At 49.5% G+C, this 14,326-nt stretch overlaps 1 long non-coding RNA gene across 1 annotated transcript; it reads right to left on the minus strand.

Annotated features, from left to right (window-relative positions):
• Window positions 1-8,886: 8,886 nt before the first annotated feature.
• LOC132027292 (uncharacterized) lies at window positions 8,887-13,359 on the minus strand. The gene is made up of 3 exons (XR_009407118.1): window positions 13,346-13,359; window positions 9,734-9,831; window positions 8,887-8,925 (listed from the first exon to the last, which is right to left on the minus strand). It is a non-coding gene; the product is annotated as an uncharacterized LOC132027292 (long non-coding RNA).
• Between the last annotated feature and the right edge of the window lie 967 nt (window positions 13,360-14,326).

Consider the following 14,326-nt stretch of genomic DNA (forward strand, 5'->3'; position numbering starts at 1 on the left):
GCTCTTGGACTCCCAGCCTCCAGACTGTGAGAGCGCACGCGTCTGCAGGTCCAGCTGCCCAGTGGGTGGAGCGGGTCACGGTAGCCCAGACTGATCCGTGCCCCTCTGCGCCCCCCCAAACCCCAACCCGCTGCGCGCCCCTGGGAGTCCTGCTGATCAGGAGGCCCACACATGCCTGGAACTTTCCAATTCCCACCACTCCTTGTCCTTGAACTCTGTCTCTTGGGTAGGTGGCCATGTTAGCTTCCTCCAGTCTGCAGCCAGAGTGGGTTTCCTGAAGCCCAAACTGACCACCTTCCCTGCTGGCTAGAAGGCTTCCTTGTCTCCCCACTGACCCGAGACAAACCCTAAACTCCTGAATGTGGTTCTGAGCCTCCTTCTCCCACATTTCTTCTGTACTGCTTGTGCTCCCTACGTGGCTACAAAGGGTCCACAGTCCGCCACACCATGACCTTTCATTCAGGCCTTTGTGACTTGGTACTTGTCAGCTAGAGCTGCTGTAACAAAGCCCCACGGACCAGGTGGGTTAAACAGCATGGGTTTATTAGCTCACTTGTTCTGGGGGCCAGGAGTCCAAGGTCAATGTCTGGGCAGGCAGGTTCCTTCGGGGCTGTGAGAGGGAATCTGTTCGAGATCTTTCTCCCTGGCTTTAGATGGCTGTCTTCTCTCTCTGTCTCTCAACACGGTATTCTCTATGTGAGCATCACCTTGTCCCCATTGTCCCAGAATGAGAACGCAGCTTGTATTGACTTAGGACCCCTACTAATGACCTCATCTCAACTAATTACACCTGCAATGAACCTGCTTCCAAATATGGTCACATTCTGAGGCGCTGGGGTGTGGGGCTTCAACACATGAAATTTGGGGGGCACAATTCAACCCCTAACACTTGGATAGGCTATTCCCTCCATCTGACATGTTCTTGCTCTTGTTTCTTTCTCTGGATAACTCTCGGCCAACCTGGAGGGTGTAGGTAGTGACAGCCAGGCGTCCCCCAACTGCCCTGGGTGGGGGGGGTCTGCCGCTTCCCCCCATCCTTGTCCCATCCTCCGTCTGCTCCCTGCCTAACCCCCACCCCTTCTTGTGCACCCCACCCCAGTCCTGTGCACTCCACTCCCTCTGGTGAGCTCCTGTCCCGCAGGCTCCAGCCCTGTCCTGGGTGCCCCATCCCAGGCCTCATCCTACCCCTCCCATTCCCCGTGGCTGTCCGCTCATCTGTGGGGGCGTCCGGGAGTCTGGGGTCCTCACACCCTCATGCCTCCAGGTGCTTCAGGTCGTCATCTTCCTTCTCCCTCTGCATTTGCTTGTTTCCAGAATTAATGAGACTAAAATTACTTTTCATAACTTTTGGGGGATTCACGCCATTCCTTTAGGAGGCGGGAGATCTGGGGGGAGGCCGGCGCTCCCCGAAGTTGGTGGATGATTTCTTCAGTTCTGGGCTGAGCCAGCTCCTGGGAGCAGCGCTTCTGCGGGGACACAGTCGCAAACAGAGGCTGTTTATATGCACGCCGCTGAGCCTGGGGCTCCCTGACGCAAAGCAAGAATGATAATGACAATAACAGCGCACCTCTGGGTAATTTACAAAGCGTGTTTGCCGCCACCATCTGATTTGATCCTTATTAAAAAACAAAATGCAAAAAACCCGGCGCTGGCATACTTTCTATCCCCATATTAAAGATCGAGATATTGAGGCCCAGGAAGGCAAGCCGGAACCAGGTCTGTTTCATTGGAAAAGGAAGATGAGACAGGAAAGGGGGAGGTGACCTTGGGGCTGAAATCTTGCAGCTGGAACCTCAGGTGGGGGTAGGGTAGGGTGAAGAATAGGGGGAGGGCTGGTCCTTAGCCATCTAGCCCAAGCTCAGCACTGTGGCTGCACCGGGGAGCCGCTGTAGGCCTGGGTGGGGCCCCCCAGGGCCCCCCTCTGCTAAGAGCTGCTTTGGAGGGCCCCAGACTGCTGGTTGAACTCAAGGAAGGACCTTCTACAGGTCCCAGGTTTACTTTCCTTGAAAAGCCATGGTCAGTACCCTCTCAAAGCTGTCAGCTGACCCGGCCCAGAGAGTGGCTGTCTCAAGGAGACCATAAACCACATGAAGGATGCCTTTCTCATATTTGGTTGACATGCTTTATGTGCGATCACTCTTAAGACAACAGAAGGTATATAAAAAAGCTCAGTTACAGTTTCTTGGAAATAATAAAATAACTTGGAGGGACTCGAATGCCAAGGAGTCTGAAGATGAATGTTTGGCTATAAAAGAGGACTCGTGTCATATTTCATAAGGCTGTGGTTCAGCTGCTTGGCAGGTAAGGAACGAAAAGCGGGATTGTTTTGAGAACGTTTTACGATGCATCCAGAAGCATCCGGTTCGTTGTATGATCAACATTCAGACTTGAACGAAGGGAAGGAGTCTTGCAATTTCCTCCTTTCAAATATCCTTTTGGGAGGCAGCAATTTCAGGACTGAGTGTAAAATCTAGTAATTATCAGCTACCACTATAGAGGGAGGAAATCCTTGTTTGGTCTCTACAGTTTGTACTACTGGAGGTGAGGGGGGTCGTTAGCTCTGTGTTCCGAACGGAGAAACCAAGGCCCTGACAGACACCTGGACTTGCCCAAGGTCTCACAATAAACAAGCAAAGACAGGCACTGAACCTAAGGACCGGCTAGTTTCCAAGTCTGCGCCCTGTGGGAACATCATTGTGTAATTGTTTAAAAGCTGACTTGTTCTCTTCAAATTGTACTTTAAAAATATGTAATCGGAAAACCCCTTTAGGAAGTCTTGGAAATATAAACTTCCATTACAAAAATAAAATCAAATTTTTTTAAAAAACCACTCATTAGAACATAATAGGATAGATTCCTTAAAATGATTAGCTCACGTTAGTTTTCTCTGTACTTGCTAATTAAAAAAAAACTTTTTTTTAACATTTGACAAGAGAGATCCGAAATTATTCATTTCATTTATTATGGTAAATCTCAGTGTTTAATATATTTTCAACACCTTTCTAAAGCGAGATCTCACTTTGGTGTCTTTCCCTTTCTTTCTTATTTTCTGTCTAAAATTAGAAGTTGGGTTAAAAGAGGCGGAAATGCAGAGCCAGTGTGGAGGTGGGGCTCTCCTTCTCAGAATGTTTCATTCCGGTTCCTTGAGTTAATGTTTTTCCAGTTTTATTGAGATATAATTGAAGTGTGCTAAACTGTACGTATTTAAAGTATACAATTTGATATATATGTAGAAACCATCAGTACACTCAAGATAATAATTTCTGTTGCCTCCCACAGTTTCCTAACGGCCCTTTGAAATTCACCTCTTACCCGTCCACCCTCAAGCGACCACTGATAGGTCTTCCCATTCGTTTGCATTTTGTAGAATTTTATATACATGAGTCATAGTGCGTGTATCTTTTGCTGGCTTCTTTCTCCCAGTAGAATGAGGTGAGGCTGACTCATGTGGTTATCAATCAATAGCCAGGGGAGTAGCATTCCATGGGGCGGACACACTACAATTTCTGTATCTACTCAGCCATTGATGGACGTTCTGATTGTTTGCTGTTTGGGGCTGTTGTGAATGAAATGGCTGCGGATATGTGTCTGAGTCACTGTGGGGACACGTGACTTCGTTTCTCTTGAGTAGATGCCTAGAAATGAAAAGAATGGGTCACGTGGGAGAAGTGTGTTTAAGTTCTCAAAGAAAGTGTCGGACTGTTCTCCAAGCTGGGAGGACTTCTACACGTTCCCATCAGCAGCGAACCGGAGTTTCCATTGGTTCAAATCCCTGCAAGTTCCCGAGTTGATCTTAACATTTGGTTTTGGCTTGTGCCAGGGAATCAGCTCTTGGCTGATTTAATGATTGTCAACCTCTAAGGCTCCCCAGTGTCACCTTCTAAATATCTCTCCTTGCTCTCTGCCACCGCATCCTCCGCTCTGTCCTCCTAAATGGTCTTTCTGTGTCTGCTTTCCCTCCTTCAAACCAGGCTGCACACGCCAACTGGAGGGGTCTCTTCAAGATACAAACCTGGTGCTGACTTTGCCTTGTTTGAGACCATGTCATGGCTTCCCAGGGGTGGGAATACATTTGTCTCAGATCCTGCAAGATCTGCCCCTCTGGCCTTGTCGCACCTTCCAGTTCCTGGTACCCAGTCTTCCTTCTGTTCTTTTAGTGGTTGGGTTCAGCCAGAAAACATGCTTCGTTTGGTTCCTATGTGATGTACCACACAGTTTCATTATTTTTAGAAAATTGAATGAACTGTCAACATTTAAAACATGAAAAAAAAATCTGTAAAAACATTAGTAGACTGGCATTCCCCACTCTGGCAGGGTGAGCAGGAGCCGGGGACTGCCCCTCTAATCCAGGTTGGCTACCTCCCCTCCCCCCTCCCATTTTCCTGCACCTGTTCACCTCCGCTCACTTTTGCAAAATTCACATCTGCTTCTCTTTCTAATTTCATCTGAAAAGGGGGAACCTCTGAATCTCCCACCCTTGCCTATCTAGCACAGGGACCTCACCTCACCTTGCCTATCTAGCACAGGGACCTCACCTCACAGCAGGGCCGGCCTCCCCGCTACGTGTGAGCCATGAGGCCACAGGCTCTGTCCTTTGGCACTTGATCTTGTGAAATTGGTCCGCTGACCGCTCAAGACTCAGGCGATGTGACACAAAGCCATTTCAGTTTCCTGGGAGACAGAGTGCGAGATTAAGGCGGTTATACCAGCCCTGCAAAATGGAAGAAAGCTAATATCAGTTTTGATACACGAAATAGGATTTTTAAGTCTGCAGCAAGATTAGGAAGCTAGGTTGGTCAAGAGAGGTAAGGGTTCTTGAAATTACTTCAGCTTCCACTTTAGTAGATCAAGAAGTCGACCTGATAGACTGAATCAAAGGGAATCTGTCCCTTTGAGCTCAGTGGCTCATGCAGTAAGAGGGACATGGGGACAGGGGTACTAAGCCTGTGTCATAAACACTTCTCTGAAGGCTGGGGGCCCACATGGGTGATGTATTAGACAGGGGCCTCTGCTACATTTCCTTTTTAGGATCTGAGTAGGGGTGGGGACAGGTGGCCTTCCAGCTTGCCTTCCCCACCATAGGAAGAGGGAAGCCCTGAGTCCATCTCCTCCAAGTGCCTATGTTTCTAAGTGACATGGGCAGGACCAGTACCCACATTCCCGGGACAAGGTAGATGGGCTCCCCAACTGATTTGAGGTTGGGATCTCTGGGACTGGGATTTGTGGGTTCCATATGAGAGAGGTGTAGGGCCAACCTCCTGTGCCCTGGTGGCGGATGGAATCCAGTACCCCTCCCAGAGGAAAGGAAGTTCAAGAGTCATGTGCAGGTCTGAGGACGGGGTCTGACCAAGTCTCAAGTCTCGGGAGAGTAGACTCCAACAGCCTTTTCCCGGCCAGAGACTTTAACAAGAGGCCGGTCTGCACATGAACACCAGGGATGAGGCCAATTTTGTGGGCCTGACAGTTCACAGGGCCTGTGATTAGAAGGGTTTGCATTTGGTTTCATGCTCCCATGTCACCATCTCGAAATTCTTAGCAAATTTTGAACAAAGCACCTCATATTTTCCTTTGGCCCCAAGCCCTGCAAGTCGTGTAGCCCATCCTTCTCAGGAGATACCAGTCACATGTTCATTCGAGGACAAGGGCCCCTTTACCCTAGTGCCATGAGGTCATAAAGCCACCTGCCATCCACACAGGCTGGGACACCATCTTGAGGGGGTTGGCAGGGGATGGGGGACTGCTGTTGGAGACCAGAAGGCAGAGGAACCCTGAAGAGAATGAGGAAACTATTAGATTATAGAAGGACACTATATTTACTGCATTGCCTTGCATTTTGTTTTCTTCTCTCCCCTCGCCTTCCTCCAGCTACAAATGGGGAGGGGGCCTGGGAAGAAAATCGGATTACTACATAGATTTTATTTGTAGAGGAATAATGAAGCTACACTTTGGACATCTGCAGGCAATGTAGGTCAGTGTAATTGTGCTGCAAGTGAAGGAGGGAACTTGGTTTTTCATCCAGTTAGCAAGATTGTGGAAAAAACAATGGAGAGCCTGATCTTAGAGGAACAAAAGTAGCAATGGTTAAAACAAACAAACAAACAAACAAACAGGAAAAGAAATTAGAAGGAAATTGTAAAGCTGTTTCTAGACTCATATGCTGGTGACCTGGCTGTTTTCTGGGGTGGGGAGAGAATGAGCAGAACAGCTGGTTGCCTAGCAACACCCAGCATCCCCCTCCCAACTCCCCCCCACTTCCCCCCCGAACTGGAAGAGAGCATGAGGGTGATGAAACTTTTGTTCTGTTTTCGGGATGGAGCATCTGATCAGAAAGGAAAGCCTCATGTTACTTCCTGAGGGTAGCGACGTCTCAGACCCAGGAACAGAGAATGTTCCAGCCAATGCAAGAAGGACAGACCATTGGTCCCAATGGCAGAATTTGCTGGAACAGCTTCTTATTGTAAGACTCAGAAAGTGTGAGGAAGATGAAGCTATTCATGGGAGGGAGGAACAGCCTTCTCCTGGGAAGAGGAAAAGAAACCAAGGCTTAGCAAAGAAGAGATGAATCCTGGGAGAATCAATGTATGCAAGAGGGCGCCCCCCACCATTAGTCCGAGTAATTTCTTTATTTTTATTTTTATTTATTTATTTATTAATTCTTTATTTATTTTTATTTTTTAAAGTAATTTCTTTATTTTTATTTTTTAAAAAATTTATTTATTTATTTGACAGACAGAGATCACAAGTAGGCAGAGAGGCAGGCAGAGAGAGAGAGGAAGGGAAGCAGGCTCCCTGCCGAGTAGAAAGCCCGATGCGGGGCTCTATCCCAGGACCCTGGGATCATGACCTGAGCCGAAGTCAGAGGCTTTAACCCACTGAGCCACCCAGGCGCCCCATCCGAGTTATTTCTTTAAATCTTGCTCCATATTTCCTTTCCTCAAGTAATGCACAGAGGGATTTTAATGACAAATCGCAGAAAAAGTTACAGGCTCTGAGGGACCATTGTGGGGGGTCGTCTTGTCCTCCCCTTGCCTCTGGACTGAACCCTGTCATCATGATCCCAGACAGAAAGCTATGCTGCTTTTATGGTTCTTCAAAGATGGAGCTATGTCGTTTTCCTTGAAGCTCACTTCGGGGCCTGCCAAGTACCCTTCATCTCTAACATAAATCCCTGCTGCTATAACATTTCCTCTTGTTTGAGGCTCACAGGAAAGAGGGTAAAGCGAGGCGGCAGCTCCGGTGGGCCATCCTGTCCTGGGGGGAGTGTCAAGCTTTCTTTAACCAGAGAAAGGACAGTAATATTCCTAGCCACCCAGAGGTGTCAGAAAGACCCTGTATAGCTCTGTGTCATCTTGCTCCAGGGACCCTACGAGGTGACATGTGCTACAGAGCCCGGCCTAGCATACAGACCCCTGGAGTGTGGAGAAAGCCTACCCTCTTTCTCCTAGCCTCCACTCTGGCCTGCCGGAATTGGAAACTCTTCTCAGTAATGTGACTTACCTTCCCCAAGCTTCAGGCTTATTGTCTGCAAGATAGTGTCTAAGGACACCCATCTACTGTGGTTGCCATGAAAAGGAAAGGGGGTGATGAGTAGAGCACACCGCACATCCTGCCTCGCCCCTGTCGGGAACTTGGTGTGAACTATGACTGTTTTCGGGCACTGGGTGTCTCAATTTGTTAAGCGTCTGCCTTTGGCTCAGGTCATGATTCCAGGGGCCTGGGATCAGAGCCCCACATCAGGCTCCCTGCTCCAGGGGGAGCTGCTTCTCCCTCTGCCCCTCCCCCTACTTGTGCCCCCTCTCCTCTCTTTCTCTCAAATAAATAAATAAAGTCTTTAATTATGACTGTTTTCTAGGAGAGTCGACATGCCACAGGAACAGATGAGCCCCTCATTAGACCTGCCCGACCTGCCCTTCCAATTGGTCACCGCTGGCCACGTGTGGCTATTGACTTTTAACTTAATATTAAATTAAGATTAAAAAATGCAGTTGTCAGTTGCATGAGCCACATATCAAGCCCTCAGCAGCCACGTAGGGCCAGGTGGCCGCCTATTGGACAGGGCGGATAGCAAATATCTCTGTCACCGCAGAATGTCCTATCCGGCAGCATTGATTAGATCAGCGAGTAGAAGCAGGTCCCTAAAAGGCACAAAAATAGGGCAGACAAGTTTTGAGGGAGTGAAGGTCAGGGTCTACAGCAGAGGTCCCTCTGGGCAGGGAGCAGGAGGCAGCATGTGGGTAGGACCTGGGTGGGGGTCCTAGGGGCCCCAGCAGGAGTGATGCGGGGGTCTGAGGACTCACTGCCCCTCCCAGCGAGCCCACAGCCTCTGGCTCCCCCAGGGAATCCACAGTCTTAGCTCCTCCTCTACCCTTCTCAGGTGCTCCACGGCTGTGGCAGTCAGGGCATACCTCGTGAGCCAGAGGACGTATCTGATGCCTCCCCTGACTCTGGAGAGACTGTGGTGCTGGCACCTTGAACTTCCTCCGTGGCGCCGCGAGACGAGGAGACGGGGCAGGTTCATGCCGTCCTTGTGTGTCCTCCCTCCTTAAGTGCTAAGTGATCAGTGATACATCGAAGCCCTGATTGTTTCTGAAAGGCTCTTTTACGAGATCTCCAATAAAGTTCTAAATGATCATGCCTGTTTGGGGAAAGATAATGCCAGAGCGGGGCCAGGAGTTTGTCAGAAGAAATTCCAGCCGGGCGAGCATTTAAGGAACGAGATGAAGTCAGCGCTTAGAGACAGTGAATTAGACGGCTGAACATGTCACCGTAATAATGATGAATAATAAATGACCGAGAAGCTGCTATAACTCATGGGGTAGGAGTGGGGACTGGCGAGGAAAATTTATGGCCTTGTAGCACCAAGGGAAGAGAACGTCTCAGACGTGCTTCTGTCTTTTGAAGAGAAATCTTCTCGAAGAGATGCTCCTCCGGGGGAAAAAAATAAAAAAGTCTCTTGTTAAGAGAGGGCCTGCCTCTGTTTTCTGGGAGGCAAGGGGCTCTGGCTGTAACAGACTGTCCGTCTGTCCAGCCTAGTCCTTGTCCACCTGTCTCCCTGCACCGTGCAAGCTCCCACACAAGCCAGCATCAGGGCAGCTAGGAGGAGAGGCCACTGCCCCACACTCATAGGATGTCCTTCCAACCCCCTTCTTTGCAAATGGGGAGCAGTCCGGTGATCGGGGATCCCATGGGCCATGGCCAGGGCAGGAAGAGCCACCAGCAGGACAAGCTCATTGGGAAAGCATTTTGCAGGTGTGGGGAGTCTGCTGTTTTTATTAGGTCCCAGGGGTCACCTTCTCAGCATCCATTCAGAGGAACCACTAGGAAAGACATGAGTCAGAAATAAAATGGGCCTCAGGTCTGTGGATCGATGTCGATATTTAATCATTTATTGATGGTCTTCTGGGAAGCATCCCCACACCCTGTGTGGGAAGGCGCCCAAGGGGACATGCACACCACCTGGCCCGCCCGCCCAGACCCTTTCCCGGAGCCTACAAATGTGCGTGAGCTTCCCCATCTTATATACACTCCCTTGACCTCCCTTCTTCTCTCAGTGCAGCCCTGTTTCTGGGCTCCTGGTCAGAGCCCAGCCGCTCAGTCTGCTCCCTGCAACTGCTAAGTCCGGGCCCTCCGTGACCACCTCCCTCAGTCCCCTCGACGCTGTGCACAGCAGCGTCGGCTCGGGACCCTGGATGGATCCCCATAGGCTCTACCTTTCCAGCAGGTGCAGACTTACCTCTTTTCTGAACAGCCTATCTCTTCTTTCTCATCTTCCGTGACTTCACCTTCTCCTGGGTCTGGGATCTGTAATTATGTCTTAAATCATGAAGGTGACTGAGTGACAAGGTGAGGAAGAGAAGGTCATGAAAAGAAAAGTTTCATGTTACAGTTTTCCAGGAACTGAGAGGCACACAACCAGGCAGGCCAGGTGGGGTGGGGAGAGGTACATTGGGTTCTCCAGGTGAGGCAGGGCTAGGCAGGGCGAGGCAGGGGGAGGCAGGGGGAGGCAGAGGACAGAGTGTAGGACTGGCTGGTTTGAGCAATGTGAGTGGGCTCTGAGCCACAGGGTGGTCACTAGCTGCCTGGTACCAGGCCCTGGGTGATTTAGGGCAGAGGAAATGTTGGCTTGTGGCTTGACAATCAACCCTTTATTAGCTGCCTTCCCTCCTGTTTTAGTCTGTGAATGCTGCTGGGACAAAAAAATGACAAACTGGGTGGCTTAAGCAACAGAAATTTATTATCTCATTGTTCTAGAGGCCAAAAGTCCAAGATGAAGGCATCTGCAGGGTTGCTTCCTGGTGAGAGCTCTTCTCCTGGCTTGCAGAAGACCACCTTCTTGCTCATAGCCAGAGAGAGACGGAGATAGAGACAGAGTGACAGAGAGCAACCAAACAAGTGCTCTGGTGTGTCTTCCTCTCTTTTTTTTTCTTCCTCTTCTTTTTTTTTTTTTTTTAAAGATTTTATTTATTTATTTGACAGACAGAGATCACAAGCAGGCAGAGAGGCAGGCAGAGAGAGGAAAGGAAGCAGGCTCCCCGCTGAGCAGAGAGCCCGATGCGGGGCTCAGATCCCAGGACCCTGGGATCATGACCTGAGCCGAAGGCAGAGGCTTTAACCCACTGAGCCATCCAGGGGCCCCACTTCCTCTTCTTTTTTAAAGTAGGCTCCATGCTGGGTGCCTACTTAATGTGAGGCTTGTACTCACCACCTTGAGATCAAGACCTGAGCTCAGATCAAGAGTCAGACATTTAACTGACTGAGCCACCCAGGTGCCCCTCTCCCTCTTCTTATAAGGACACCAGTCCTATTCAATCAGGGTCCCCCCTTATGAACTCATTTAACCTTAATTACCTCCCCAAAGTCCCAATCTTCAAATACAGTCACACACTACAGGTTAGAATGGCAACCTAAGAATTTTGTGCCGACACAATTCAGTCTAAAACAACTGCCTTGCTTCTCTTGGCGCTTCCCAGGTCTTGGGGTCACCTTCCAAAAAACTATTTTGCCTTGAATCCTACCTCAGGTCTGCTCTAAGACACTGTGGGGGTTACTGGTGCCTCTCAGACAGTCCTCTCCAGACCACAGGCTCTGTACCGAAGATGGCATGAATGTCCTCCCACCAAGGTCTCACAGAAGGAAGGTGGGGGTGTCTCTCTACTCTCCTGGTTTCCAGCCGGAGTTAAAGATTCCACTGCTGCCTTCCTGGTCTCTTTGTTGCCACTTTAGAGGATTCAGAAAATTCCAGATGGCCATTGCACCCAGGGGTGCGAACACCCTTGGGGCCCGTCATGGGGCTCCCATCTGGGGCCAGATGAAGCCAGTGGGGAGGGCACGGTAGGCCACTCTGTTGCCCAGGAATGGAGGGCCGAGGTCTGTCCCATAGCTGGGAGGAGGCCTGCCCTGGTGGCCCCTGTCTGCTCTGGCCTGGCTCCGCCCGTCTGAGAGTTCCGGGAACCTGGGTGGGATGAGGCCTGATCTCAGAGCTGGGGCTGCTCAGCCATGACTTGAGCAGCCCCATCCTGGACGTAAATGTGAAAAGTCAGCTTGCTGTTTGTGCCCAGCACGGGATGGGGAGTGGGGGAGTGGGGCTTAGTGCTTTGTGACCATCCACCGGCCATATGCAGCTATTTAGGGTAAAATTAAACAAAAGCTAAGATTCAGTTCCTCAGTCATATTAGCCACCTTCAAGTCCTCAAGAGCCATGGTGACTCGTGGCTACCATACTGGGGAAAGCAGATATGGAACATTTCTGTCCTCATAGAAGGAATGGCCCATGCATTCAGCCCTGATTGGCTCTATGGGTGAGCAAACTGTGGTGCCCAGCTTCTGTGCAATGGAAGCAGCCTTTGCTAAAAATGCAGCTTCCTCAAGCAAGCAGCCTCCAGCCTGCCTCCAAGTGCCATACTCTGCCCACTTTGGCTCCGCTCCTGGCCCAGTGCCTGTCCTTCCTGGATCCCCAGGTAAGACTGGCCCAAGGAAGGATTTACCCATCACCTTCAACCCTACCAGGAGAGAGGGTGAGGGAGTGGAGTGTGGGGGCTCCATGCAGAGCCTGTGTGGGGGCAGGGAATGGTGCCACCCTGGGACTGTGCGTGGAGCAGGACATGTGTGCCCTGGAAGAACAGCCAGAGGGACAGAGGGAATCTGTATCTGACCATTCAGAGCTAAACTGTGTCCCCTGCCAAGTTCATCTGTGAAGGTCCTCACCCTTGCATTTGTAGGGTCTGAAAAATCTGGAGCTCCCACGGTCCCACCCCCAGAGAGACTCTGATTCCACAGGTCTGCCCTGAACCCGGGAATATAGATATTTTTTAAAAGTCCCCAAATGATTTTAAAAGCCTTTTCATGTTAAATTCACTTGAAGCTCACAGAAAGGCTGTGAGGATAGTACAGAGTTCTGACATACCCCTTACCTGCCCCCCGCGCCCCGTAGTTACTGTCTTGCAGAATCATTGTGCAATGGTGGAGTTCAACCCCCACTAGCTGTGTGCACTTGTGTACACAGGCGTGTGCTTATGGGTGCATGGGTGTGAAGAGTCGGGACGGTGACGGGTAGGCAGACCAGTGGGGCCTGAGGCTTGTAGTGAGGCTGCTAATGCAGGGAAGGCCCCCAGAGAAAATCCAAAAGCCTCTTCACTACCGAATAAATATTTAATGTAGTAACAAAAGCCTAATGTTAAAGATTTTTTTAAAGCAAGTTGAAAGTGGGGCGCCTGGGTGGCTCAGTCAGTTGGGCATTGGAGTCTTGGTTTTGGCTCGGGTCATGGTCTGGGGGGTCACGGGATTGACCCCTGTGTGGGGCTCCGTGCTCAGCGGGGAGTCTGCTTCCCTCCCTCTCTCCCCACTCTGTCTCATAAATAAATAAACCTTTCAAAATAAAAACAAGATAAAAGTAAAATACATTGCGAAAAGTAGGGGAGGTCCATAAGGATGTGTAAAGTGCTTTGAAATGCGTCCCAAATTCTGATGATTCAGGGCAACCTTTCATGATACAGGAAACACGAATTAACTTCAGGTTTTTTTAGATTAAAAAAATTTTAGATTTTAGATTTTTTAGATTATCCACATTAAAAAAAAGTAAGAGCAGGGCACCTGGGTGGCTCAGTGGGTTAAGCCTCTGCCTTTGGCTCAGGTCATGGTCTCAGGTTCCTGGGATTGAGCCCCACATTGGGCTCTCTGCACAGCGGGCAGCCTGGTTCCCCCACCCCGCCTTTTTCTCTGCCTACTTGTGATCTCTCTCTTTGTTAAATAAATAAATTAAATATTTTTTAAAAAAATGTAAGAGCAACCATTAAAATAACTAGAAACAGAATGTCTAACTCAAAACAGTCAAGGGAATAAAACGCACAAGGAATGTCGCCCATATCTACCGAGAGCTTGCGGTGAGCACCTTCTGCTCTGGGTTCTCCCTCCAGTCGTCCGCATTGGCCTTCTGTGTCATTTCCATTTCACAGATGGGTAAGCAGAGGCATGGAGAAAGAAAGCCTGCCCACAGCCAGAGTGGAGGTCCAGGTAGTTTGGCTCAGTGACCTTGAGGAAAGAAAAATAAAACTAAGGAAAAAGGTAAGAGGTAGAAATGTAGAGAACAGATATTCCTCCAAGTGCCCTTTGCCTGCTACACAGAAGGATGCTGGGGCTCTGAGGCCACTCAGCCAAGGTCACGTCAAGGTGAAGGTGGGCAGAGTGGGAGGCCTGGTGTAGCTCCCAGCCCCCCTCCCCACACAGTGTCTTGCCCCGGGAGACAGAGGCAAAAGACAAAAAATATAGGACTGTTGGTGTCCTTAATAATAGAAGAGACAAGTCACCACTCAGGATGCTCATCGACTCACTATCATGGAAGGAGGAGCCATTCATTCCTGGACGCCAGGTGCTGCTCCCAGAGCCGAGGCCAGAGCTACACTGGAAGCACCTGCTTCACTGCAGCTCCCCAGAGAGCCACTCAAGGCACATCGGGTTTAAGATTCATTTCAGCATCGGGTTTAAGATTCATTTCAGCATCGGGTTTAAGATTCATTTCAGCATTAGTTGCATCTCCACCACATTAAACAGATCTGAACACTTTTTGAGGGTAAGTCTAAAAGCAGAAACAAGATTTATTTGTCTTACAAACAAGCATGCTTCTGTTTCAACAATGAAATAGTTGAGGTATCCATGGTCGTCTATCTCCTTGTTTGCGGGTAGCAAAAGCAATATATATTTGTTATAAAAGCTTGGGAAATACGGAAAAGAAGGTGAAGGAAATTGAACCTCACCCTTAATTTGGAGACTACAAATGTCAGCACTTTTACATATTTTTAAGACATGTGAATTGGCAATGTTTATCATATCT

The sequence above is a fragment of the Mustela nigripes genome, chromosome 11 (genome assembly GCF_022355385.1).
Source record: "Mustela nigripes isolate SB6536 chromosome 11, MUSNIG.SB6536, whole genome shotgun sequence".
NCBI classification, from domain to species: Eukaryota; Metazoa; Chordata; class Mammalia; order Carnivora; family Mustelidae; genus Mustela; species Mustela nigripes.